The sequence below is a fragment of the Hemicordylus capensis genome, chromosome 3, assembly GCF_027244095.1.
Source record: "Hemicordylus capensis ecotype Gifberg chromosome 3, rHemCap1.1.pri, whole genome shotgun sequence".
Lineage (NCBI taxonomy): Eukaryota > Metazoa > Chordata > Lepidosauria > Squamata > Cordylidae > Hemicordylus > Hemicordylus capensis.
The window spans coordinates 19,038,287-19,064,443 of NC_069659.1; the positions used below are offsets into that span (position 1 = coordinate 19,038,287).

The 26,157-nt window shown below is 46.3% G+C and overlaps 1 protein-coding gene across 9 annotated transcripts in view; it reads left to right on the forward strand.

The window, feature by feature from the left end:
• Window positions 1-1,142: 1,142 nt before the first annotated feature.
• The window catches only part of FAT3 (FAT atypical cadherin 3), a 683,843-nt gene continuing 658,828 nt past the window's right edge, over window positions 1,143-26,157 (forward strand). For 3 of the 9 annotated variants that reach the window (XM_053306913.1, XM_053306915.1, XM_053306912.1), the window contains exon 1: window positions 1,148-1,370. The gene's annotated coding sequence lies outside the window, so the exon portion shown is untranslated. Of the gene's footprint in view, window positions 1,371-26,157 lie in introns of all 9 variants that reach the window. The other 6 variants (XM_053306921.1, XM_053306920.1, XM_053306924.1 and 3 more) reach the window with 4 other exon arrangements.

Consider the following 26,157-nt stretch of genomic DNA (forward strand, 5'->3'; position numbering starts at 1 on the left):
CCTAACTAACTGCCCTGGTGCAGTCGCTATTTTTGACGCTCTCCCCTTCCCCAGGAAATCCTCTATGCCACCTGAAAATATGCCCCTGAGGGCCGCACAGCCCTTTGCGACATATTTTAGCTGGCTTCCGGGGGAGGGGAGGGCATCGAAAACTGCCCCTTCCCTGCTTGAAGTTAGTTGGAAAGTTCTGTTGGGCTGTTCTCTGGCTGCGTTGGTGCTTCCTTGATCTGCATGTCAGCCAGTTTCCCACCACCATGGTTTGGCCGGATAGCTGAACCACTTGTATGGCTCCGCAGCAGCACCTACCTCTCAGGGCTGTTGTTGCAAGGGCGAGATATGAGTTCTAAAAAATATTTCCTGGTAAAGCGGCGGCAATGAATGGTGCTTGGAGGAAGGATGGAATTGAAAATGACTGGGACTACAGGCGGCCAAAACGGAGACATCGAGCTGCCTGCCTGCTAGTGGTGGCACCAGAAAAAAAGGGGGGGCATAGAAGGGGCAAAGTCCATATATGGATAGCGAGCTGTGTCCCACAAACCGTATTTACCCGAATCTAAGATGACACCTTAAAGGCCAAGTTGAAGGCAGATCCTCCTGGAGAGAATCTATCTATGTGGTCGCTAAGAGTCGACACCTACTTGACGGCACACTTAATTAATCAATCAAATCAATCAAAGAAGAAGTTTGGTATTAGATTTCTGAAACAGAAATGGGGAGAGCCACATTTCGTGGGGGGAGCCACATTTCAGGGGGGCTTCCCGCTCCCCTACCCCCCCCCCGCCTCCTCTGTTGGAAGCCAAGGTGGCAAAAGCAGGACAAACCAAGCCATTCCGGGGGCTGCGTGGCCTCCTGTGCCCTGAGTGGGCTGCCGGATTTCGCTGGGAAGGGGCGGCAGAAGCGAGCCAGCGTGCCTGCATGCGAGCGAGCGAGCGAGCAAGCGACGTGCTTGTGGCTGTGTGTCTCCCTCTCTCTGGCGTCGGAGGAAGAGAGAGCACAGCTGCTCCCGTGCCCGGCTTGCGCGCTCGCTCTCGGTCTCCCGCTCGGCGGCTGCTGCTGCGATCGGCTGGAAGAGGCGGCGGCTCCCGGCATTGGCTGCCACGGGCTCCCTCTCTCTCCCGGTAGGCTGCGCTGTGATCAGCGCTGCGGGTTGGGAATCGCCCCTTTCCTCCCCTCCCCTCGGAGCCCCCCTGATTCAGGAGCTGCTACCGAGCGCGCTGCTCTTGTCGGCACCAGTCCCGCGCTGCACGCTGCACCGGGAAGGGGAGAGCGGCGGCGGCGGCGGCGCAGCGCCTGGCTCCATCCCGGTCAATGGATAACCTTATGCAGAAGGCAAACTGCAAAGCTCCGGAGCTGATCCGCCGGCTGGAAGGGTGTGTGGCTTTCATTGATCTATCTTGTGACTCACGCTTGCTTTCCTTTGCCTGTAGAAAGGATGAGGGGGAGAGAGAGCTGGGCTGCCTGGAGCAGCGGGCGAAGACGGGCTGGGTGGGAAACTTTCTCGCGCGACCCCCGCCTCCTTGCCCCCCTTTGCTTGCAAAGTTGCCCCCGTTTGCAGTTGTTTGCACCGCGCCAGCCGCCTGCCTGCTAGCGTGGGCGAGCTGGAGCCCCGGGTCAACCCGCAGGGTCTCTCTCTCTCTGCAACGCGGAGGGGTTGTCTGCATCGATCTTTGCAAGTTGCAAAAGTTCTTGTGGCTCAGCCTGTATTTATTTTTGTGGTGCCCGTCTGCAGACTTCGCAACAACAACAGCCACCCCCAAATGGAACAACCCCCCCCACCACCACCCAAGCCCTTCAGCAAGCCATACCAGTTGCTCGAGCAGCTGGCAACTTGCTGCCTGCTTCGCCTTCTCCGTGCGCTCCCTTCTGTAGGTCACATGTGCTCTTCGCAAAGCAGCGATCCCCTCTCTGGCGATGCAAGGTGCAGAGCGGCGGCGGGCGGCTACTGCTGGGTTTTTGTTCGTCCGTGCTGCTGGGCTGGGCGCCGCTGATTTGAAACGCGATCGGAAGGCTGGGCAGGATTTTGGCGGGGGAGAAAGGCAGGGCAGGGGGGAGAGCAAGAGCCGATTTCCCGCCGCAGTTTGGCGAGCCCTCGAGCCCCGATCGCTTCGGCTGCGCCGGGAGGCGGGCGGCAGGGTCTCCTGCCTTCGCGGCGGCGGAGGGGTGGGTTGAAGCACCGCGTTTTTCATTCTGCATTGCGAGGGGTGGGGAAGAATCCGGCGCTCCTCGTTGGCAATCGTGCCGCCGCGTCGTCCCGGGAAGCCAGCGAGCAGTTGGGGCGGCTGCTCCTTGCTTTGCACCTTGTGCAGCTGGAAGTCACGGTGGGGGGGGGGTCCCGGGGCTGGGAAGCTGTGGAGGCAGCCGGCTGCTGCGGCTCTTGCAGGGGGGAGAGAGAGAGAGAGAGAGAGAGAATCATTTGCCGGAGATTCCCGCGCGAGGGGGAATGCCCGGAGGGGCGCCGAAACGGGAGCTGCCCACGCTTCATTATGGTTATTGTTAATTTTCTTGCACCGTTGATCGCCACGATCCCCTGCGCCCCGTTGATCGGGGAAGGCGCAGGGCTTAATCCTGTGGCCAGGATTCATCTCTGGCAGCTGCTGCGCCCAACTCCTTAGTCCCTGTAAATAAGCCTGACTACGTGTAATTAAAATATTCGCATGCTCCTTCTCTGTTTGCCCTTTCCGTTTGTTTCCTCTTCCCTGTAGATTGTAAGCCCCTCGGGGCAGTGACTGGTCTTCCCTAAATCGCCATGCACATTGATGGTTCTTTATTGATTATTTATGATGATGATGATGATGATGATAATAGTGGTGGTGGTGCCAGGGCTCCACATTAAAATGGATGAAGGATAGATGGCAGTGCCCCAGAACATATGCAGAGTGCATTCTCTTCAACACCCGGTAACCCCAGACTGAAAGTTCCTCAGAATCAAGGAATAGGAGGGATGTTTCCCAGATCGGAGACGGGGCATTTCCAGGCAGAGCGGAGTTCTTTTTCTAGAAATAAAGGACTCCATGGGAAGTGACTTGTGCACATGTTAATTGAGAACAAGCCCCACTGAAATCAGTGGAAGTTACTCCCAGGTAAGTGTGGCTAAGATGGGGGGGCTGGAAAAGAAAATCTCAGTTTCTTGGCAGGACGACTAGGAGAGGGTGGATTTGGTGGGCGGCAGGGCGGGGGAGATGAACAGCAGCCGCCAACTCAGCCTCCCCCAGCTGCCCTTAGTGGGGTGGGAGGGGAGGCATCAGAGACCTCTTGCAGCTTCTGCAGTTAATGGTTTTAGCAGCCACCATCCAGAGGGTTACGAAAAGGGATCATGCAAGCTTTTCTTTCAATCCCCCTCTGATACATTCATTGTTCAACTTGGATAAAACTTCCATATAGAAAGCTTGCGGGGGGGGGGGGGGCGGAATCCAGCCCTGTTAAAACAAATAACGGTTTTCCAGATGCTGCAGCTGTTGTTGGTCAGTGTTGTCTTAAAATGCGCACACACCTCCAGTGCCTGTTTTTTGCAGTCCTCAGCTTGCATCACAGCCCGATCCTGTACATGCTTACCCCAAAGTAAGTCCCACTGAGTTCAGTGGGATTGCCTGCGGAACAGTCCTGTCCATGGAGTCCCACTGAGTTCAGCAGCACTTCCTCCTAAGTAAGGGTGCATAGGATAGACTTAAAGATTGTGGAGTTGAATGGGGCTTAGGAGGTCTTCTCCTCTGACTCTCTGCTCAGTGCAATATTGCAGCCTCGCTCTGCATCTTTAAGAGAGGGGGAAAACGAGAAGAGAAACAAATTCTCTTTTCTTTAGGAGAGAGGGGAGAGTATTTCTTCTCTTTATCCACAAACCTGTCTAGAGCATCATTATACTTTGAAATGTATAGTTTTATTTATTTCTCTTTTCCTCATTCCTCGTGGGGTTTCTTAAGTGCCTTTTGCTTTGTTTGAGCAGTTGGGAGCAACTATTCTTTCGGTCCTCCATCCAGTTGAAATAAGTACAAGTGTAAGGAACATAAAAGGAAAAGGATACAGGAAACCCACTGGGAGCGGTCCTGCTCACCTCTCCAAAAAGCAGCAGCTCTTAGAAATTGGGAATCTCCCTCTTAGCACATCCTTTGCTCTCCTCTTTCGTGGCTATCAAACAATTCTGGTTCCACCGCATCCGGTTTGGCTTTGTGGTTTGTGAAAACTTCGCAGCCAGCCTAGGCTCCATAAGAACAGCCGTGCTGGATCAGGCCCAAGGCACAAGGCATTGAACTTCTTTTAGCATTTAGCAGAATGTTTCTCTCTCTCTCTTTCTCCCCCCCCCCCCCAGCCTCTCTAACTTCATGAATGATTGTTCAGGTTGCTGCTGGCAGAGGAATAAGAGGCTGAAAAGAGAGCTGTACTGAATTTAGAAGGGGAGAAATGCTCCGCTATTCAGGACCCGCTGACTGGAGTGCCTGTTTCTTTTGTGAGAACTTAGTGGATGAGGCACCAAAACAGTTGCCAGAGGGGGACGGAATTGGTGTGGTGTCCAGGTGGTCTGTGGCGCCTTTGCTTCACTGAATTAATCTATCTATAGATTATATAGATATAGATATACTGCCTGATATGTGCATCGTTAGGTGGTAATTTAATCAGTTTAATTTGATTCCTGGTGAATAACATTCCCGAAAAGAGGAACATGCAGGAAGCTGCCTTAAACCAAGTCGGACCCTTGGTCCGCCTAGCTCAGTATTGTCTACACTGATTGGCAGCAGCTCTCCAAGGTTTCATGCTGAGTCCCTCTCAGCCCTACATGGAGATGCTTCCAGGGATTGAATTTGGGACCTTCTGCCTGCAAACAGATGCTCTACTACTGAGAAGGAACTATCCCGAGTACTTACTTTTTCTCTTATTTCAACTGGAACCTTATGAAAATGTATAAATGGGGTGAGGGTCCATGAGTAAGTGCCAAAAGGTTGAGAACCCCAGGTGAAGAGCCTAGCATGTTGGGCTTTAATCAGGGGGATCTGGGTTCAAATCCCCACAGTGCTGACTGGGTGATCTTGATCTCAGCACTTGGCCTGACCTACCTCACAGGACTGTTGTGAGGATTAAAAGGGGGGCACTGTGTATGTTGTCCTTAACTTCTTGGAGGAAGGATGGGATTATAATTTATATGGCACTATATGTGGGCTATATAAACAAAGAATGATGTTCTAGAAGTCCCTGCCCTGCGTAGCTCACAATGTACATGTCATCACAAGGGAGACAACAGAGGAAAGGGAGGCAGGGGTAAACCGGGGAAGAATATTTGAAGAGGAGAGCTGGTCTTGTGGTAGCAAGCATGAATTGTTGCCCTTTGCTAAGCAGGGTCCACCCTGGTTTGCATTTGAATGGGAGGCTGCAGGAGTGAGCACTAAGATATTCCCCTTAGGGGATGGGGCTGCTCTGGGAAGCTTGCAGAAGGTCCCAGGTTTCCTCCCTGGCATCTCTGGATAGGGCTGAGAGAGACTCCTGCCTGCAATCTTGGAGAAGCTGCTGCCAGTCTGTGTAGACAATAATGAACTAGATGGACCAACAGTCTGACTCGGTAGAAGGCAGCTTCCTATGTCCCTAATGCATGATAATTTTTTTCAGTTACAAGTACTTTGGCTTAGTCACAGTAGGGTAAGGGGTTGTGCCAAAGGCTTCTCAGAAAACGTGGGTGAAAAATTTGATAAAGAACGAACGTTCAGCTCTCTCTGTTGGAGATGAAAGAGAATAATAGAATTTTAGTTGGAAGGGACCTTGGAGATCTTCTAGTCCAATTTTCTGCCCAGTGCAAGAAACTGTTACAGCATCCCCTGACAGATGGCCGTTCAGCCTCTGATTGAAAACCTCTAGAGAGGAAGAGCCCACCTCTTCATGAGGCATACTGTTTTACGGTCAAACAGCTCTTACAGTCCAGAAATTCCTCCTAATGTTTAGCTGGAATCTGCTTCCTTGTGATTTCAGGTAGTAACAGGGCATCCCGGAAATGGGCATTTGGGGCATGAACCTTTGCTGACCTCTTTTTTTTTTAATGTAAATTTGGGTGAGTTTTTATGATCTGTTTTACACAGTGGCTGACAGTGTTTGTTTTATTGATTTTTTACATTTATATACTGCTCTCTGGCCAAGGTCTTCACAACAACCTTGTGAGGACAGGTCTATCAACGGCTACTAGTCGGAGGGCTGTGGGCCACCTCCAGCCTGAAAGGCAGGATGCCTCTGAGTACCAGTTGCAGGGGAGTAACAGCAGGAGAGAGGGCATGCCCTCAACTCCTGCCTGTGGCTTCCAGCAGCATCTGGTGGGCCACTGCGTGAAACAGGATGCTGGACTAGATGGGCCTTGGGCCTGATCCAGCAGGGCTGTTCTTATGGGGTGGAGGCGGTTCCTATAAAGTGACATTTATTTCTTGTCATGATTAATGCCTATCTTAAGTGCTATAAACAAACATTTATAATTGGGATGAGGGCACTCCAAGGGTTGGAAGGCTAGTCGGAGGGCTATAGGCCACCTCCAGCCTTAGAGGCAGAATGCCTCTGAGTACCAGTTGCAGGAGAGTTACAGCAGGAGAGAGGGCATGCCCTCAACTCCTGCCTGTGGCTTCTGGCGGCATCTGGTGGGCCACTGTGCGAAACACGATGCTGGACTAGATGGGCCTTGGGCCTGATCCAGCAGGGCTGTTCTTATGTTCTTAAGTAGGTTAGACTGATAGATAAGCGACTGATCCAGAGTCGCCTGGTGAGTTCCATAATTTGAACTCGGGTCTCCCCAGTCCTAGTCCAGCACTCTAATCACTATGCTACACTGACTGTCACGGTGAACTGGGAAATTCCTGGTCCAGTTTCCATTTTGACCACCAAGTCCCTCGGTAGCTTTAGGCAAGCTCTTAGCCTTAACCTTTCTTATGTAATATGGGGATAATGGTATTACTGGCCTGCCTTGTAAGATGGTTATAAGGATGGCAGCCTAGTCCTATTAGGTGTGCCTAAGCCCCTTGAAATCAGTGGACTTAGGCAGCAATCCCTTGAAATCAGTGGACTTAGGCATGCTTAAGTCTGCATAGGACCTTACTGCCAATGCATGTGTAAAAGCACTTTGGACGCTCAAATAGAGAGATAAATGTAAATTGCTTTTAAAAGTTGGCCTTGTTTTACATCAAGAAGACATAAACTAAAAAAAAACACTTCGATCCAGACTTAGAAGTTTTTTAAAAAAGAGGATTGTGGAAATTTTTGTTGTTATTTTGATTCTCCCGTTGTGCCTAGATTATTAAGTGTGCTGTGCCTGCCTGTGATAATTATTTATTGATTTATCTCTTTAGAATCCCACTGTTTGTCCTAGGAACTCAGGGTGGCACACGTGGGGGAGGCTGTCATCTCTCTTTATCCTCACACCAATCCTGTGAGGTAGGCTAGGGTGGGAGACCGTGGCTGGTCCAGGGTCAACCATCGCAAAGTGAGAAATTTTAATCCAGGTCTAGGGATGTGCATGAACCGGTTCGGCGCCTCTTCTGGGAAGCGCCGAACCGGCTCGGCAGGATGAAGAGTGGTTCCCTTGAAAAGCAGGTGAGGTGCTCCTTACCTGCTCATCCCCGCCCTGCTGCCTTTCCGCCGGCGGCGCCCACACTCCAAAAGGCTGATGCGACTTCAGTGCTGTTCCCTGCCAACACTGTGCGGAGACAGCAGGGAACAGTGCCGCAGCCACGTCTGGCCTTTTGGAGAGCGGGCGAAACTGGCGGGAAAGTGGTGGGGCGGGGATGAACAGGTAAGCAGCTCCTTACCTGCTTTTTAAGGAAACCGCTCCCTGTATCGCTGGTGGCTGCCTGAGCCAGTCGTGCACATCTCTATCCAGCTCTCTCTGGTCCAAATGTAACACTCTGTTCTGCCAGCGCATTAAACAAAGAGTGGAAGAGGACTGCAAAAGGTCATCTGGTTTGATTGTTTTTAGTCTCCCAGGTATTGCTGGTATTTCTCTCTGCTGTGCTTCTGCTTTCTTTTGACATTGCTTTTGATTTTGTTTATGCGGTTTTATTGTATTTTATTTTGGTGTGTGCTGCCTTGGGCACCCAGTTGTGGGTAGAAAGACGCAAAAGCAAACAAACAGTCCAACCGCTTGTAAATATCCACACAAACACATACAACACGAACAGATTAAGAAAATAGCCATAAGATCAACAACAACAACAACAAACAACAACAAAGGCCTACTGTATTTGGCTGCTTACGTCGACCCTCTCACAAACTTAAACACAGGCAAAGGGCTCTGTAATCTTCTCCATACCACTGTGAATGGTAACAGAGGCTCTTTCAGAATTCTTCCCTCATGCCAGAGTCTTGGCTCATGCACAGATGTTTGCAGCAGAGGTGCCCGGGGTTGGGTGGGGTGGAATTACAGATTAGCCTTGTCCTCAGAAAGTATTAGTTCATAAAAGCTTCCCTTGCCCCTCCTTCACATGTACAATTGTGTTTGTCAGTTGTAGCACTTCAATGCCCCCCATGTGTGGTAGATGGCTGTGTGAGACGGGACCTTTTCAGTGTTGACCCCTGTGTTGTGAAACTCTCTCCCAAGAAGACCCACCGGGCTCTATCACATTACTGAGGCTCAGGTGGCAGATTAAGAAGACTTTTGGTGGAAATTTGCCACCAACCAACAGATATTTAAAGAGCCTTTGGAACTACAGAGAATTAGTAAGTCTGAGCCCACTCCTGCCTCCCCAGTATTGCTACTGTTGGTACCAATAGGAACTTTTCTCCTGGGGATAATTGCAGCAGTGGGATTAAAGTCTCCCTCCACCCTCACCGTGGTCCGGATCCAGATCCCACTCCCCATCTCCCACCCCCGTGACTAATTTTTAACAAAAATCCCCCCAAAAACAAGAACATAGGGGCCAAATTTTATGAAACAGTTTGGCTCCTCGTGCAGCCTTGAATCTGGGGTCACAGAAGGCCCATTCACATGTTACATTCAGCACTCGTACAACGAGTGTACAGTATGCACAGGTGCAGTCATTCACCTGCTATGTTGAATGCAGGTACAGAAGTATACTCTCTATCTGTATCATGCATTTGAAGGGCCTGCATTCAGGTTCACTGTCATTTCTGTCCAGGGGTCAAGAAATATTAGCTCCGTTTACCAGGCAGACAAAATTTTTTTCCTTATCAAGCTATGTTGGTACTTTACTCGTCAGGATTGTTTTCACTCGTCATGCGTCATTTTTCACTCGTCACGGACAAGTAGACTAGTGGATTTCCTGAGCCCTGCACACGTGTACAAGTATATAGACTTCTGTACACTCGTGTAGTTTAATGTCTGAATCAGGCTACTGTGTGACTGGTATGCACCCCCCCCCCCAATATGGAAACATCCAACCTTAGTGGATTCTGGCTTGTCAGAGTCTTTTTGGTTAGAGGGGGATGTAAGCTCTTGCTCAGGACTCTCACATCTGATGGGAGCCTTTGCAAAAACTTAAAAAACCCCTAGAGAAAAATCCGTGGAGGAATCTGTATGAAAAAGTGCCGTATTATGTCAGAGCTCAGAATTCATGTCCATATCCAGAGCCAAGTGGTAGATTGCTGCTTACTGCTATGCATCAATCCCTCCTGCGAAATCTCTGTGGATGCTGCTCCTCTGTGCACCGTATTTCATGGGTATTCCGCCGTGGGAGAGAAATGTTGCTTTGGAATTGGCTCTTAGTGGCTCTGCTGTGCTATTTACTAGCGGTAATAACCCTGGCTGCAGTGCTGTATGTTACTCCGCTCTTTTGCAAGGCGGTTGCTTGCCTCTCCACTCTTTCTTCCTGTCGTTGGCACCAGTGCCTTGGCGTGTCTCGAGTTATATTATCTTTGCTGCCATCAACCCAGTACTGCAGCATGACCTGCTGCCACCCGGCTGATGGATTATGTCCGACACCGTGGACTATACAATTATGAGAGAGTACCAGCTCTGCATCTTCCTTCTAGGTACTGGTGTGTGGTTCTTTATTCTGCTACCAGCGGAGTTGCTCTTGGAGTAAGTACAGCACATATTGAAAAGTGGTTTATAGGAAGGGTTTGTAGGAAGAAATGCATTCATTCATTCCCAGGTGCATGAAGGCAGGAAGGCAGTTTGCAGCCTTGGACATGCAGAAAGGAGCCTGTTGATTCTCAGCTGCAAGTCAGATTACGGCTGCCTGAACTTCATTGTCCTTATTTTGTTTGGATTGATTGCTCCTTGGCTGGAATTGGTGACATTCATGGTGCCGCTGAAGCTGCCAACTCACTTGGCACCCTCATTAATAGCCAGGCAGCGATTTGAGTCTGGAGACTGAACTCCAGTCCACGTCAGTCATAGAATTTTAGAGTTGGAAGAGACCTTGGGGGTCTTCTAAGGCCCAACTCAGGCCAGGAAACGGCTGCGGCATTCCTAACAGATGGCTGTTCAGCCTCTGTTTGAAAACCTCTAGTGAACATCGGAACAAAGGAAGCTGCCATATACCGAGTCAGACCACTGGTCTATCTAGCTTAATATTGTCTACCCAGACTGGCAGCAGCTTCTCCAAGGCTGTAGGCAGGAATCTCTCTCAGCCCTATCTGGAGATGCCAGGGAGGGCACTTGGAGTTGGAACCTTCTGTGTGCAAGCATACGGAAGGAGAGGAGAGCTGGTCTTGTGGTAGCAAGCATGACTTGTCCCCTTAGCTAATCAGGGTGACTAGCAGTGTGAGCACTGAAAGATATTCCCCTCAGGGAATGGAGCTGCTCTGGGAAGAGCAGAAGGTTCCAGCTTTCCTCCCTGGCTTCTCGCAAGGTAGGGCTAAGAGAGATTCCTGCCTGCAACCTTGGAGAAGCCGCTGCCAGTCTGTGAAGACAATACTGAGCTAGATAGACCAACGGTCTGACTCAGTATATGACAGCTTCCTATGTTCCTATGGTACGGAAGCTTTTCCCAGAGCGGCCCCATCCCCCAAGGAGTATCTCACATATAGTCTCCCATTCAAATGCAAACCAGGGCAGACCCTGCTTAGCAAAGAGGGCAGTTAGCTTGCTACCACAGGACCAGATCTCCTCTCATAGAGCAGTGAGTCTTGTGAAGGAGAGCCCACCGGTGCCCAGTGCAGCCTATTCCGCTGTGGAGCAGCTCCTGCAGTTAGAACATTCCTCCTTCCGTCTAGCCTGAAACCGCTTCCTTGTAATTTCTACCGGTTGATCCATTCATACTCCTCTTGTTACTCCTCTTGGGTCTCATTCTCTCGCTGGCTTGACTCAGTACAAGGCAGCTTCATACGTTCAGACTTGAGTGAATTGGAGATTATTATAATTATTATTACTTTTCCCCTGGCCAACTCTTTACTTAGGCAGGCCACCGATTAATAGTCCAGCAGGCCGGAGGAAGCTCTGGGATGTGACGTTGATAGCCTTGAAGTATCCTAAGAAGGAAAATAATCAAGAGTCTTGGAAGGGGGCACATATCTTTTACCGGATAGGAGAGGCTGCTGGAAGGCGACTCCTTCTTCCTTCTCTCACCTGTAGCAGCCTGTATGGACAGAACGAGAGGGCAGCAAATGAGCCACAGGTGTGGCACCTTCCCTCTCAGCCCTCCCCACCCCGTCTGCTTGGCTCGGTCTCGCCTCCGCTGCTGCTGTGTTGACTCCAGGTGCACATTCTCCTGGGTTGGGGAACCACCCCCTTCTCCACCTGTACAGGCGCTACTGCCTCTCTCCCAGCCAGGTGTGTGAGTGATCAATAAAGAAATCACCGTTTCAGGCGAGGAGGTCATTCACACAATCAGGAGCTGTGTTCTACCCGGGTTTGGGAGCTGTGTGTGCTCCCAGTTTTTGGTTGTGTGGAAGCAAGGTAGGAGGGAAACCTGGGTAGAAGTGATGGTGTGGAAGCCATGTAGGAGGATAACCTGGGTACTACAACGACAACGACGATGATGATGAGTATTTATATACTGATCTTCAACCCAAGTTCCCAAAGCACTTTACGAAGAAAAATAACTAATACATAAATAAAATGGTCCCCTGTCCCCAAGGGCTCACAATCTAAAAGAAACATAAGGCAGCCACCAGCAGCAGCCACTGGAGGGATGCTGTGCTGGGGATGGATAGGGTCAATTGCTCTCCCCCTGCTAAATAGAAGAGAACCACCACTTTAAAATGTGTCTCTTTGCTCAGTAAACAGGGTAGCTTTTCCTCCTATCTTGCTTCCACACAATCGAAAATTGGGAGCACACACAGTTCCCAAACCCGAGTAGAACACAGTGTTTGATTGTGTAAATGACCTCTAGGTGTGAGACAGACATAGAAAGAGTTTTGGGGAGACTAGAACGGCAAAGCTGGACAGAGCTCTGAAGCCCCTTTGGGTGCCGGATTTCCTCTGTGGAGGTCAGAGATCTCATGTAACCTGCCGTTGCTTGTAAGAATCCTCTGCTTTTTTCAGCTCCATCTAATGCTCAGTTTCTACATTTGCAAATAAACTGAATATTACAAGAACACCATAAGCCTTCAAGTGGTCTCTCCTCCAAAGGAAGCTAGATTCAGAGTACCGGTAGTGTTTTACCCATGGAACTTCACTTCTTGGAGATATAGGGGATGGGCCTATAACAAGGTGTACCCTTAGCAGTGCCCACCCCCAATAAACCTTGGAAGGATACAGGGCTAATGCCATGCATATAGCTGGGCACACCTCAAAATGCCCCTGCTAACTGGGCAAAGAGGCAACTTTTACCGTGGTGATTCTCTTTATTTAGCAGGGGGAGAGTAACTGGCCCTATCCACCCCCAGCACAGTACTTCCAGTGACTGTTGCTGGTGTCTATCTTATGTTTCGTTTTAGAATATGACCCCTTTGGGGACAGGGAGCCATCTTATTTATTTGGTATTTCTCTGTGTAAACCGCCCTGAGCCATTTTTGGAAGGGCGGTATAGAAATTGAAATAATAATAATAATAATAATAATAATAATAATAATAATAATATAAATAAAAAATAATGGAGGTGCCATTTTCATGAACCAGTGTTTCCATAAGAGAGCCATGCAGTCCTTGTGATTTGTGCAGTCATGGGGTGCACTCACAACTCTCATTGCTTTTCTGACGGAATAGTTAGCAGAGGGGTGACATTACAGTATGTGGGCCACTTTTATGAGCCATCTCTCCCTTGTTGCAAAGCATGGTCGTTGTGTGTCTCTTTGAGTACAGTCCCAGCAGGAGTGACTGGGGTATGGCTTTTCTATACTTTCCCCATTGCATTCCCAAGCTGCCCTCTGCCTAGCCTGCAATCTTATTATTTACCGAGGCTTGTCGCTAATGACTAATCCATACGGCCCCTTCTAGTGTGCTGGGTTGCTTAGTTTAGCAAATTGGAGTTTGCTCCTTGTGAAGAGATTGTATGGGGGATACCACCCACATCTTAGATTGTGGCTGAACACTATTCAGGCTCTGCATTTTGCATTAAAGAACCCAGAATTCTGTGCCAAGGAAAACTTAATTCTGTAATCTGTATATACTATGCAAATTAACCGGACTGACTTTATATGTAGCTTCTTGGGAAGTCTATGGAGGGCAAAGAACTAAACAAGGAGTGAAGTTTTGCTTCCTGACCACTGTAAATATATCAGTCAAACAATGGTCCAGTGTTTGAAGCATTGATTTTGTTAGAACAACAAAAAAGGTGCTAGGTTTCCCTTTTTCTGCATAATGTAAATGTCTTAGGGTCCTTCCAGACTGCAAAGAACTGTGCGACCTGACGATCTTGTTGAGAGGTTGGAAGTGAGAGCTTACTGGACGCTGTTGCATGGTGAAAATTTTTATATTCTGCTTTTCAATAAAAGTTCCCAAAGTGGTTTACAAGGATAGATAGATCAATAGATAGATAGATAAGATAGGCATAAATAAATACAATAGATATAAATAAATGAAATCTGATTAAAATTGTGTTTTTTGAGACTACTTTAAAAATACTTTAATTTTCATTATGGATTGTTTGCAAATGGCCAGCAGATGGTGCTGCAAAATTGTGCAAGGTCCCTGCTGGCTGTGTGACCAGCCTGCGAGCTTGCACTGGGAAAGAAGACATGAGCCTGCAGGATTGTCTGGAGGCTGAATAAGCTCTTGTTTCCAACCTGTGGGTAAGTTCTCCAGGCTGTGCCATTTTTTGCAGCCCAGAAAGTGCCTCAGTTGCAACAGTGTCTCTTGTTTTCTTTACTGTTTTTTTCTTTTCCCCCCCCTCTTGTTCCAAGGGTAATAGAATCAGGTATGTTCCACTTTTTCAATGACAGTAGCCATAAGCACATTTTCAAGTTGATATTATATATACCTGCTGGCAAGAGATCTCCTATAAGGCTATATTTTGTACAAAAACTTAAATATTATAGTGTCTGAAATGTGCACAATATGTCAGTAATGGAATCAGAATTTTTGGACATAATTTCTGATTCCGTCGCCAATGTATTTTGCATGTTTTGGGCATTACCTATAATATTTAAGAGTTTTGTTTAAAATATGGCATAGAAGGAGATGTTGATGTTGTTCTCACAACTATAATGGCTGGGGCTGGCGGGGCGGCTGCGGGGAAGGCAGGATTCCATCTACCTTCCCACATAAGTTTGGTGCCTCATTGGGGCTCCGCCACCCGCACGCCTCCACGGTTGCGTGCTGCACGCCCGACATGAGATTGGGAGGAGGAAGTCCTCTTGCATCCCACAATGCACTGCACGGGCAGCAGACAGGCAGAGGCTCTTCTCCCTGGCCGGCTGTACTCAGGGGTCTGTGGCCACTGCTCCCGGTGGCCATTTTCAGAGGTAGGAAGGACTCCTTTTCCTTCCTACCTCACTTTTTGCCCGGGAAGTAGACCTGGGCTTCCTGGAGCTGCAGCTGCTGGGTCAGGAGGTCACCCAGTTGTCTAGATGACATAGGCCGCAAGGACAAACTCCCTCCTCTCCAAGCAGTCCGTGTCATGTGAATGACCTCTTGCCAGTGGGCATATATAATATCAGCTTGAAAATTTGCTTATGGCTACAGCCATTGAAAAGGTGGTACTATGCCTGATTCTATCATCCTTGAAATTGCTCAGCGCAGACAGCCAGAATTCATTGAGGGGCAATTCTCTGGTTCCTGCAGCTTGCAAGTTGGAGTCATGGGTTGTCCTAAGCCAGGGGTGGGCAAACTTGACTCTCCAGCTGTTGTTCAACTACAGCTCCCATAATCCCCAGCGACAGTGGCCAATACTGAGTGATGATGGGAGTTGTTAGTCAGCAACAGCTGTAGGACCAAGTTTGCCCACTCCTGGCCTAGGCAGTGATGTTTAGCACTGATGACTGCTTATGTTCCTGTTCAGAGAAGCCTGGAAGTATATCAGGTAGCCAGTAGAAGGAGCTTCGCTGTACTGCTAGATTTGGCCCTGACTGCTGTGTGGCCAAGAACCAAGCAGCTTTCACTCCAGCCTTTGCTAACAAATGATATGTAAGGAAATAAAAAAAGGTAAGCTGCTACCTACACAATGACATTATTCGCTTCATGAAATGTTTTGACAATATTTGATAGCCACTACATGGTCAGCAGGTTACTTGATAATATCCAGATGGCCATTTGAAAAGACCGCCACCCTAGAATGGAGGATTCTCCATCTAGTGCTGAATTCTGCATTTGGGTAGCACGTATGCAGAATCAAGTGTTTTTCAAATATACATATAGCTTTGGGCACTGCAAACCTTCGGAAAGCATGTCAAGCAGTGTCTCGGTCACTTGCGATCTCACACGTGAAAGAATCCTTTCAAAACGCAGTCAAAAGGCAATCTGACTGAAATAAACAAGCCGGCAGGATATACTGAGAGAAGGTGGTATGAATATACCTGGAGGAATCAGTGCACAGTGGCTGACAGCTCAGTGAACAAGGGCGGGCCGATCTAATCCAGATCAAGAACTGGAGCCAGCAGGGTGGCTGTGTAGAAGGGCGTAGAGGACTGCAAGCAAAATAGTCACGGGGTGTCTGAGATCGCTGTGTCTTCTGGTGCTGTACGTGCTCTTTGCATTGATCTTTCCAGGGGCAGTTTTTGCAGCACATCAAAGAATTAGCTGTAAAGGGACATGTAGCAGGCTTAGGAAGAATTATAAAAAAGGGGGGAAAACAAGCAAAAAATTCCAGTTGGTGAGATCTTGAAGAGAAGCTCTTTCATAAGAACAGCCGTGCTGGATCAGGCCCAAGGCCCATCTTGTCCAGCATCTTGTTTCACACAGTGACCCATCAGATGCCATTGGAAGCATCTGATGGGTCCCCCTCCTGCTGTTACGCTCCTGCAACTGCTCTTCAGAGGCATCCTGCCTCTGAAGCTGGAGGTAGCCTATAGCCCTCAGACTAGTAGCTATGAAGTTATCCAAATCCATCTTAAAGCCATCCAGGTTGTTGGCTGTCGCCACATCTTGTGGCAGAGAATTCCACAAGTTGATTACGTGTTGTATGAAAAAGTACTTCTTTTTGTTGGCCCTAAATTTCTTGGCAATCAATTTCATGAGATGACCCCTGGTTCTAGTGTTATGTGAGAGGGAGAAGAAATTCTCTCTATCGATTTTCTCCACACCACGCATGATTTTATACACCCCAATCATATCTCCCCTTAGTTGCCTCTTTTCCAAAGTAAAGAGCCTCGGATGCTGTAGCTGTGCCTCATAAGGAAGTTGCTCTAGGCCACTGATCATCTTGATTGCCCACTTCTGCACCTTTTCTGGTTCTACAATGTCCTTTTATGTGCGTATGTTCCTCAAACTCTCTTTTTGCCTCCCTTATTGTCACCTTGCATTTCTTTTGCCAGAGTTTGTGTTCCTTTCTGTTCTCTTCATTTGGACAGGCCTTCCGATTTTGGAAGGAAGTCTTCTTCCCCTTTATAGCTTCCTTGACCTTACCTTTTAGCCATGCTGGCACCCTCCCGGTCTTGGTGGTTCCTTTCCTCCTTTTTGGTATACATTTTAACTGGACTTCTAGTATTGTGGTTTTAAGTAAACTCCATGCATTCTGGGGCGAAGTGACTCTCCAGATTTTCCCTTTCAGTTTTCTTTTCACCAAACTCCTCATTTTAGAGAAGTTTCCTCCTCTGAAATTCAAAGTGTCTTTGTTAGACTTCCATGGTGATTCTTTCCCCGCATGTATGCTGAATTTGCTGAATTTGATCACACTATGCTCACTGTTCCCTGACATCTTGATACTCTTTTTTACATTCATGCACACAACTTCATTGCTATCATTTAACTATTGTGTATGGATCTCCCTACAAATGCATGTAACCCACTCTGACTTGTCACTTTGGTGTTCTTTCTCTTCAGCGTGAAGTTCTGGATAAAATCCAAGGAGTTTTTGTTTTTCAGCTAAGTAGAAAATGGAAATGACAAATCGGGCGCGTAGCCAGATACTGTGCGGCCGTGTTGGCTGAAGGTATGCTGGGGTCGGTAGGGTGGGCATCCTCAGCTAATATGAAACAGCAGCAGTCTAAATACGAGTCTGTCTGATGTGCTTAGAGTGATTTGGCTTATTCAGTCATTTTGTAAAAATCAGATTTAATTTCAATACATTTTTAAAAGCGTGGCATCCACCATTGATTTGGAGCAGATAAACTTCATAGTGATCTTCTGGGCTGAATATTCCCTCCATGTTCTTCCTTATGCCTTAATAAGATGGCTAGTGTCTCTTGAAAAAAAAAGGAAGCCCAAGGCATTTATCACTTATCAGCGGATGACCACCTCCTTCCATCAAGCATGGTGTGGTGGATGGAGTGGTGTGGTTAGAGTGTCAGACTAGGACCTGGGAGACCTGGGTTCAAATCCCCATTCAGCCATGAAACTCACTAGGTGACCTTTGACCAGTTATTCTCTCTCAGCCATTTTATAAGGTGGTTGTGAGAATAAAATGGCAGTCGGTGTGGGGGGACCATGTATTTTGCCCTGAGTTCCTTGGGAAAAGAACAGGATAAAAATGTATTAAATAAATAATTCTCATAGCTTAAGGGCTGTCCTCTTGAAAACCACGTGTAGTTTGTTATTTAGTATCTCTCACCTTTTTATTTTTTATTTATTACTTATTTATCATATTTCTATACCGCTCAAAACCGACGTCTCTGGGCGGTTTACGACAAAAACCCAGCAGTTTACCTTACCCACTTTCTGCCAGCCCCCCCCCCCCCCCCGCTTGCTTGTGATATCAAAGCCAGGCTGGGAGAAAAGTGTCCAGAGTGATGGAGTGAGATTGGGATAGGGTTCAAAGGGGGGAAATCAGACTCTTAAAACCTTTTTCTTTTTTTAACAATAAACAACACACAGTAATATTGTCTGTCTGTCTATCATATTTTTATACTGCCTGATATGCGCACCTCTCTGCACTGTCTAAAATTTAAAACACAAAATAAAACCGAGTAAAAATATTTAAAATTTCACAAAATAAAGGAAAAACTATCTCGTAAGATGAAAATAAATTAAACAGTTTAAAATTAATTTCAGTTAAAAGCCTGAGAAAACAAGTGCCTCTTGAGGGTCTTCCTAAAAGCAAACAGAGAAGGAGGCGCTCTTATTTCAGCAAGGAGCATATTCCGAAGCCCCGGGGCAGCCACAGAGAAGGCCCGGACCCGAGTCGCCATCAAACAAGCTGGTGGCAACCATAACTGGACCTTTCCAGAAGATCATAACAGGCAGCAGGGTTCAAGACAAAGAATAATAAATGAAAAAGTGGAAAGCATGCCCTGGTCTTAAGTATTAAGTTGCAATATTAAAACATATACGCACATATAGAGATGGGACAATAGTAGAGCATCTGCTTGCATCCAAAAGGTCTAGTCCCCGGCAGCATCTCCAGGTAGGGCTGGGAAAGCCTCCTGCCTGAAACCGTGGAGAGCCATTACCAGTCTGTGTACTGTGTAGACAGTGCTGAGCTAGATGGACCAATGGCCTGACTTGGTATAAAGCAGCTTCGTACGTTTCTTTTATCTGTCTATCTATCTGCCTGATTAATTAATATACCCCTGCTAACTTGGCAAAGAGGCACCTTTTAATGTTGTGATTCTCTTTATTCAGCAGGGGGAGAGTAACTGGCCCTGATCACCCCCAGCACAGTACCTCCAGTGACTGTTGCTGGTGTCTATCTCGTGTTTCTTTTTAGATTGTGAATCCTTTGGGGACAGGGATCCATCTTATTGGTTTGTTTGTTTCTCTGTGTAAACTGCCCTGAGCCATTTTTGGAAGGGCGGTATAGAAATCAAATAAATAATAATACCGCCTAATATAGAAATCTCTAGGTGGTGTACAGAATTAAAACATAATAAAACCACCCTGAACCATTTTTGGAGGGGCGGTATATCAATCAATCAAGCAAGCAATCAAATAAATATAAACATATAAAACAAGATATAAAACATTTAAAATTCATGAAAAGATGAAATAGATAAAACACATTAAAATTTAAACATTTGGTTTCAATTAGAAGCCTGTGAAAATAGGTACGTCTTTAGGGTACTATAAGTAAAGAGAGATTCTTAAACCCACACACGTATTATTATTGTTGTTGTTATGCACAGCATGAGGTCAGGGTAGGGATCAAGACTTCATTCCTAGACATACATACACACACTTATTTATTTATTTATTTATTTGACATATTTATATGCCACCCAAAACTTTTGTGTCTGGGTGGTTTACAATAAAACAATACAAACAAAACAAAATACAAGGTTAAAAAACATCACAATAATTTAAAATTTAAAACAATGTAAAAAACTACGAGTATCTAATTAAAAGCTTGGGTAAACAGATGTGTCTAAAGTTATCAGAGATGGGGAGGTCCCTTATTTCAACAGGGAGCACATTTGAAAGCCTCCAGGCAGCAATGGAGAAGGCCCATCCCCAAGTAGTCTCCAGATGAGCTGGTGGCAACTGCAGATGAACCTCTCCTGATGATCTTAGTGGGCGGTAGGGTTCGTGGCGAAGAAGATATTGACCTGGGAGTAAGCCCTCTTGAATATATTGGGCTTACATCTGAAGAATCATACATAGGTTTGTGTTGAAGAGGAAGGGCAAAGTGTTGGAAATCCCAGTTTGGCTTGGCTACTAAAGCCAGCCAAAAATGTTTGGGACTTAATGGATACTTAATAATCTTTTATTTGATGCAAGAAGATGAATGCATCTTCCGTTAAATGATGCATTCTTCAGGTTAAAGTAAATTTTGAATGTGTGTGTGTGTCTGTGTTTAAAGAGAGACACATTCACCCTATAGCCCTTGGATGCGACAGTGGTTGTGACCTTGAACCTAACTCTCTGTCCGTTGGTAGCAAAGGGGAATTCTAACCATGAGAACAGAGTTGGATTTCTGCCAAATACTTTTCAAGAATTCACATTATAAATTGCCCTGACAGGATAATATTTTGGTGCCTGGTTACGTTGGGTGGAAGTTGGGTGGAGTTGGGAAGTAGCTGTTATTATGTTGTGAAGCACTGGTGAGAAATGGTGTTCCCCTTCTCCCACCTTTGGTGTTGAAAATATTTAACAAAGCGTGCTGATACTTGCGCTGTGTAAACCGGTTGTAAGCAATGTTTCACTCATTTTGACCTTCCAGCCCCACCTCAACACCCCCCACCCTCCTGCCGCCTGCTTTTGCAGACTTCAAAGATGACAGGTGTTGAAAGAAGCAGAGTCTGGAATGGGAGCTTCAAATCAGAATTGGAGCTCCAGGAGCAAATGAATCAGATTCCAAACAACCTGATTAAATAAAACCCAAATACTGCATCCACTTGAACGTTGCTAAAGGTTAAACATGAGCTCTTTTCAGAGTCACTTATTAGTACTCTGGGTTTTTTGAATAAACGTTTGTGTTCGTTACAAATGAACATCTCATCTTGCTGTACAACCACCTGAGCACTTAGAGGCATAATGTGGATTAAATATAGCCAGAAGTGCATATAATGAAAGTGCAAATGCCAATGTTGCTGTGGATATGATCTCTTCCACACAGGGCTCTTTAATAGTATCTCGCTTTGCATATACAAATTACTGTGGCATTTAGACACTCTTAAGAAAGAAGAACTGTGTGGTGTTGCAGGATGGAACATTTCAACGGCTTTTCGGATTAAAATGGGTCACTGATGCCCTTGATGTTCTTGTAGCTGCTTAAAGGCTGAAGTTTTGGATGCAATCATCTCCACAGGCAGGGTAGCAATCTTTCAGTATAACTTGGTCACTTACGTGTGTGTGTGCCTGTGTATGTCTGTGTCCGAGGTGTGGAGTGGAAAATTTGCCATGGAGAACGTTTTCAACTGTTTTAATGTCTTAATTGCTGTTTTGATGAGGTTGTATTTATTGTATACGGCCCAGAGCTGCAGGTTTTGGGTGTTAGGTAGGTAGGTAGGTAGGTAGGTATAAATAGACAATTCCCCATACTATATTTATGTAAAGAAGGAGAAATTTTGCATGGAAAATTTATTGGAAAACATTCAGATTGAAATTTTTCTTGAAAATCCACATCTCTGTGTGTGTGTGTGTGTGTGTGTGTGTGAGAGAGAGAGAGAGAGAGAGAGAGAGAGAGAGAGAGAGAGAGAGAGAGACTGAGTGATGCTGAGTAACATGTATTCAAAGATATCTATTGAGTAGTGAACTTTTTTTAACGTGCCACTGGAAGAGGAGATATATCACATACTGGACCAGACATGGGCAGACTCAAGGTATGTGGGATCTTCTTTGTTTTTACTAGAACTGCAAGGTCCACCAACTGGAGTTAGAAGCAAAATGGTGGCTCAGAGCGGTTGGTGCCTCAGGGGCTGAGCCAATGTTTCTACTATATCCCATGTTTCGTATACTGGGGTATAACTGAAATAGTACAGGTCAGGGATTTTAGAGCCCGCTCTATCTATCTATCTATCTATCTATCTATCTATCTATCTATCATATTTTTATACCGCCTGATATATACATCTCTAGGCAGTGTACAAAATTTAAAAACAATATAAAAGTCACAGATTAAAATCCATAAAATACAGTAAAAACAATAGCATAAAACAGTTATTAAAACAAATTATTAAAATTAATTCTAATTAAAAGCTTGTGAGAACAGGTGAGTCTTGAGGGTGTTCCTGAAAACAGAGATGAAGATCTTATTTCAGTGGGGAGCATATTCCAAAGCCTCAGGGAAGCTACAGAGAAAGCCTGGTCCCTGGTTACCACCAGACAAGCCGGCGGCAACCGTAACCGGACCTCTCCAGAAGATTGCAACAGGTGGCAGGGTTCATGACAAAGAAGTCGCGCTCTTACAAACCCTGGGCCCAAGCTGTTAAGGGCTTTATAGGTGATATACAACACTTTGTATTTCATCCGGAAACATCGCAGCAGCCAGTGCAATTCTTTTAAAATTGGTGTTATGTGGTACCTTCGTGTTGTCCAGGAGACCAATCTGGCTGCTGCATTCTATACCAATTGTAGTTTCCAGACTACATTCAAAGGCAGCCCTATGTAGAGTGCATTACAGTAGTCAAGCCTGGAGGTTTCCAGAATATGTACCACTGTTTTATGGTCATTTACCTCCAGAAGTTGGCGTAGCTGATGCATCCGCCAAAGCTGATAAAAAGCACTCCTGGCCACTTCCTCAACCTGAGAAACCAGGAAGAGCTTTGGGTCCAGGAGCACTCCCAAGTGATGTACCTGATCTTTCAGGGGGAGTGTAACCCACTGTAAAAGCTTAGGGAGAACCCCCCTTTTTGTTGTTGCCATTGGAGTCAGACAGCAATACAAAACAAGGATGCATGGTGCAGTGAGAGAGCAGCCTAACAGAACTTCATAACTAAGTGCACTGCACTGGTGCAGTGGAGAAGCAGCAGTTTTTGATGCTTCCCCTTCCCTGGGAAGCCCTCTGTGCCACCTCAAAAGATGTTCCTGATGACATATTTGCAACCACTTCCTGGGAAAGGGTAGGATGTCAGAAATTGCCGCTTCCCCTCTGCACCAGCACTATTGTTACTATTACAACAAATTTTTATATACTGCTCTTCAACCAAAGTTCTCAAAGTGGTTAACATAGAAAAATAATACATGCATAAGATGGTCCCCTGTCCCCAAAGGGCTCACAGTCTAAAAAGAAACATGAGGCAGAGGCAGATACCAGCAACAGCCACTGGAGGGATGCTGTGCTGGGGTTGGATAGAGCCGGTTGCTCTCCTCCTGCTAAATATAAGAGAACCATCACTTTAAAAGGTGTCTCTTTGCTCAGTTAGCAGGGGCGTTCTGCTAGGCAGCTTGCTCGCTCACTGGCGCATCCTTTGCTCCGTGTGGCAGCTACTCTACCTTGCTGATCTACTGGAAATCATCCAGCCATCTATGAGTAGCTCCTAGTCTGTCTTCTGCTAGCCTTTGCACTACATTTGCCTCCCCCTTGGATGTAGTACAGCACAACAATGGCTTTCCCTATATATGCATCCCATTGGAAATCTATGGGTCCACCAATTTGGGCTGAGCTTGGTTGTCAACTATTGTTGTATTTTCTTGCTTCTTCCTCTGCAGGGGCAAAGAAAGCCAACTTGATTTTCTTGCTTCCTCCTCCAAAGAGACAATCCACCCTTTTTGGGTTGACTATAGGGTTGCCATATTCAAGCTTCCCAAATTGGGTGGCTTAATTTGCATATTAAGGGTTCTTTTAAAGTGGCTTCACAGGCCGAGCACCTGAGCCTCACCCTTCATTTTTCCATTTCCCTACTCTTTATTGGCCCTTCCAAGTTGCTCCCATCCTCTCCAGCCACTTTCCCTTCTCCTCCCGAGTGACCCGACCACAGCCCTGCTCCTTGGGCTACCTCCACCCCTCTCTGCTGTCAAGCCCCGCTGAAGTCATCAGGGGGCGCCGCTTGGCCTGCCCTGGCTTCGGGTGAATTCTGACTCTGCCTGGCCTGCCACCTGGCCTCTCCATTCTTGTGTTGGCTCCTCCCAACTTGGGGTAAGCCGGGGTCGTGGGTGAGGCAGCCGGACAGGTGTTTCTAATGCAAATAGAGTGTATTTAAGAGAATGTTGTCTTTGCTATGAACCGCACCGCCCATTGAGATCGTCTGGAGAGGTTCGTCTGCAGTTGCCAACAACTCATCTGGTGGCTACTCAGGGATGGGCCTTCTCCATTGCTGCCCTGAGTCTTTGGAATACACTTCCTGCTGAAATAAGAGCCTCCCCATCTCTTACAACTTTTAAAAGGGCAGTCAAGATGCACTTGTTCACCCAGGCTTTTAATTAGATATTGTTTTTATTGTGTTTGTTTGTTTTAATAGTTTCAACTTTTAAATGTTGAAATATGTTAATCTCTTTATTGGTTGTTTTTATTGTCTTGTAAACCGCCCAGAGAACTTGTGTTTTGGGCAGTATAAAAATATGCTAGATAGATAGATAGATAGATAGATAGATAGATAGGGTTATTGCAAGGTAACTGTTTTTGCTTTGTTGTTGCATCTTTGCTAAATATAGGAGGCTCTTGTTTTTTGCAGGAATTCTGTTCTTGCCTACAATTGCGAAAACAGAAACCTTGAAAAAAAGCCCTTAAATCTATGGGAATCTAAGGGTTAGGCTCCTCAGCACACTAAAGTGTGTTAAAATGGCCCAAAAAAGTGTATGGGGGAGCAGAAAAAAGTATCTTGCTCAATAGCAATGCCCCCTAACACCCCCAAACCATCTGATTTTTTTTGCCAATTTTTTGCTGTTGCATGGGAAAGACACACAAAATGGCTCTGTGCTGCCTCCAGGCCTGAAATGCCACTGGAAATGACACCAAAAGTAATTCCCAGTTGCACAGGAAGTGTGAATAGGCGAAAATTGCCAGAAAATGGAAATCAGGTTCTTATGACCATACCTGCCAACATGTCCCTATTTTCCTGTTCACCTGAATGGGAAAATAGGGACATGTTGGCAGGTATGCCTATGACCTGACTGCGAACAGCCAGAACTGCAATACGAGAACCCATGGAAAATGAGGGTCTCCTGTATATATGCAAAAATAAAGCTTTATTATTTCTATTTTAATTGTCCTTCTTGTTCTAATAATAGTTTTTATAATGCTGTGGGGCCTTTTAAGTTTGACATAGCTTAGGACCCCAGGATGTCATAATCCGGTCCTGCTTCCGGATTTCGCTGTGGAGAAATTTTGGTCCCAACTCAAGAAATAGACAGTTCACATGGAGACCTGTATTCACTTGTGCCCAATTTTTCCCCTTCCCTTCTTTTCTGAGAATGAAGTATTGCACAAATTGGGTCTCTTGATGGAATGTCCAACCAACACACTACATTATGTGGATGGCGGGAGGGAGATATGGATTGTAGCAGTTTCTGCTTTTTTCTGTGTTTCTGCTTTTTCTACATCTGGCGACATTGGAATTTATTGATGCTTTTGAAGTTGGGCGGGGGACCCCTTCCATTGACTTTTGTGGGTCAATGTCAGGGCCTAGATTAGTCATGGATCTCTTGGGGATTAGTCATGATATGTGCCAAACCGAATTAGGATTAAACACACATAACAAGAAGGGCCAGATCCAGACCCAGTTAAGGATTTTTAAAGTCCTGTTTGATTTCAGTGGGAAGGATTTAAACGTCTGTTTAACTCTCCCTTCGGAAAGGAATAGAAGTGTTTCACTTTGGCTGGATGATGCTTGGAGATGTTTAATTTTAGATTTTTGTCACCAAAGCATATTTCTCATTTTGCAGCTATAATCATTCAATAGATTATTTCAGTCCCATCAACATGGGAAATAAGTATGCATCAATTTTTTAAAAATAATCTTCATCTCCTCTCCTATTCATAGACTAGAAATGAAAGATAGGCTTTCCCGCTTTCTCAAGTCCCAATTGATTTCTCAGTTTTGAATGAATTTGTCCAAATGGAGAGAATATTTTTGTGCCCCTGCAAAAGCAGATGCAGTCCTGCCCACACTTGCTTAAACTGCATTGAAGCCAGTGAATTTAAGCAACCTTGTTGTACTCACGATTTCAGTCAAAAGTGAGATTATTACTTCAGCGGTATTTGATGGATGAGTGCCACCAATTCAGCAATGTGACTTTTTAAAATGCCTCATCAGCAGACATGCAGTTCTTGAATATTATTCAACAGTGATGTCATTATAATCTCCTCTCCTCTCCAGATCAGCATCAGATTTGGTATTGGGTGAGTGAACATGTAAATGCCAATTCTTCAAGTTCCATTCCATTTGCATTTT